We start from the raw sequence: 2,939 nt of genomic DNA, 5'->3' as shown, positions 1-2,939 counted from the left end.
AGCCTCCAGCAATGAACCTGAGTTGCAATGGTAGCATACCATCACAAGTTGATATGGGTGCATGACTCACTACAGGCTTGGGGAAGAGTGGCTGGAAAGCTGCCCAGTGGAAAAGGACCCAGGGGTGCAGGTCATCAGCTGGCTGAACATGATCCAGCTTGTGCCCAGGGGACCAAGAAGGCCCAAAGCATCCTGGCTTGTATCAAAAGTAGTGTGGCCAGCAGGTCTAGGGAAGGGATTGACCCCTGTACTAGGTCAGTACTGCCCCTCAAATACTGTGTTCGGTTTTGGGCGCCTCAAAAGAAGACACACATTTAGGTGCTGGAGTTTACCCAGAGAAGAACAACAAAGCTGATGTAGGGTCTAGAGCATAAGTCTTACGAAGAGCAGCTGAGGGAACTGGGGTTATTTAGTCTGGAGACAAGGAGGCTGAGGGGGGACCTTATCACCCTCTACAACTACCTGACAAGAGCCTGTAGCAATGTGGGTGTCAGTCTCTTCTCCCCAGTATCAAGTGATAGGACAGAAGCAAGAGGCCTCAAGTTGCACTATGGGAAATTTAGACTGGATATTAGGAAAAATTTGTTCACCATAAGGGTTGTCAAGCATTGGAAGGGGCTGCTCAGGGAAGTGGTTGAGCCACCACACCTGGAGATACTTAAAAGATGTGTAAATGTGGTGCTTAGGGACATGGTTTAGTGGTGGGCTTGGCAGTGCTGGGTTAACAGTTGGACTCAATCTTAATGGTCTTTTCCAACCTAACCAATTCTATGATTCTATTCTATGTTTCTCATTGTGATGAAGGATCCATCCATGACCAACTTGGGTGCCTGGAAATCTCCCACATCTGTGCAAGTGTCTGGCTACTGCAAGGTGGGCACTGCTGGTCTGTAGAGTGTAGTATATAGTTATGCAGAACCACCATTTGTACCCTTACAGTCCAATTGCATAACTGCATTGGCATGTAAAGAGGCTCTCAGTGGGGGGCTTGGTGGGCACTCTTAATAGTTCCTTCATACTTGCAAAAAATGGCTGATATGCAGTGAAGCTTGAAATGCGAAAACAGCACCCAAAAAGTTCAATATGCAATTAACCATAAAAGCAACACTGCCTCAGTTTTTAGGAGCATTTATAACAAATACAATGCCTGAGCTGATTTAATAGTATGGAAAAGACAGCAACTGGCAATGTCTCTCAGAGGAGCAGAACAAACACAGGCGTATTTGAGTCACATACATGTGACAAAAACAGTAAGTAGGAAATAAATGATCAAGATGGTTAAGGTTTTCAAAAACTGACTAGAATTTTTGAAGATATTTGGGGTAGTCAAGTTGTAACAGAAGCCTGTTTTTCAGAATGCACTCAATAGCCTTCCTCTGACAGCAATGTCACTGCATAGTATCTCAAATCAAGCACCCATGAACTATGATATCCTCAGTGACAGTGGGTTTTGATGCCAGTCACCAGGAGGAAGAGGTGCTGAGAGGCAATGGTCTCCAGTCACATGGATGCTCAGCCTCAGGTTTGTTGGGACACAAGCTGCTCTTCTGCCCGTTTCTGAGACCTAAGCGCAGCCTGAGCTTACCCAGATTCAACTTCACTGGGGGCACATTGTATTAATTTTTTAAGAAAGTCCTTTCAGAATTGTCCCATTTCTTCACTACCAGAAGAACTATGAACTGTGTGGGAAAGGACAGCTAAAACCCTGCCCTCACTGACTATTTGATCATTTCTGAAATGGTGGAAAAAAATACACATGCAGAATAAAGAAAACCAAAAACGTGAAGAGCCTCAGGGTGGGAGAAATTTGTGGAAAAGCTTTTGTCTTTGAGTCACAATAGAGAGCTTCAAATTTTCTGAGATAATCCAGATTAATCCTTGTTCATCTCCTCTTTTTTCCTTTCCTTTACCTCTTGTAACCTGCCACCTGCTCTCTAGAATAGCTCAAGCTAAGTTCATTCTCACACATGCGAGTTTATTTCCCTCTTCTGAGTACAAGCAAATGAATTTTATTTTCATGGCTCACTCTCCCAATGACTTCTGTATGTTCTGATACATTAATTCGGATTATCATTCTGTGCACTTTTTGCATTAATTCTCAACTGAGTGACCCTCTTCATCTGTAATTATTACCATGAATGTTTTGAATATCATTAAACTCTTCTCACCGACTGCATTAACTTTAAAAGGTAATTTGATTAATTCTACAAGCCACTGGTAGATGGAGATTTAACGCCTCGTGGAATTTCTGCGTTATCTGTATTTTGCAGCAACTAGATCTGAAAGATAAACAAAATCCTTGGAGACCAGATGAAAAAGGTTTGTTGTTTTTGTGAAAGATTTTAAGTAATTTTGTTAAGCTTTAAAAACAGTGTTCTAAATTGTTTTTCCCAGAATTACAAACAGATCATTCCTCTGCATTCCCCTGCAGTACTGATTTAATAACTTCTCATTTCTGTGAAACGCATATATTTCCAGAGCTCAGCCAAAGGTTCTTCACTTGGGAAAACACAATGACTGTGAGGCGGCAAAAGTTATCAACTGGTAAACTGCAGAACAATATAGCCTGCCAAAATTGTCAACATGTAAAGACTTTGCCTAACCTCAAAACTTCTTGGAGACCAAAGAGGCATGCTAATGCATTTTCACTGACTAGCATCACATACAGCTGTTGATAGGGTATTTAAATAAAAGTGCTGGAGGATGGTGATGGTGTAAAAGATGGCACATAGAGTTACTGAGCAGCAATGTGTTGCATTAATGACCCAGTGTAAGGAACTGCAGATAATAATTCTCTAGCAGAGATTTCCCACTTCTCCTCTGTAGGCATGTCTGATGGCTGTACTGGCAACCAGCTCTTTTCTGTGTGTATTAATTCAAGGGTAGCAGAAAGCAATATTCATTAAAATTTCATAAATGTTAATAAAGGCTCAAATTAC

Source organism: Nestor notabilis, unplaced genomic scaffold, assembly GCF_000696875.1.
Source record: "Nestor notabilis isolate BGI_N333 unplaced genomic scaffold, ASM69687v1 scaffold432, whole genome shotgun sequence".
Classification (NCBI taxonomy): domain Eukaryota; kingdom Metazoa; phylum Chordata; class Aves; order Psittaciformes; family Psittacidae; genus Nestor; species Nestor notabilis.
This window is presented reverse-complemented; position numbering follows the sequence as displayed.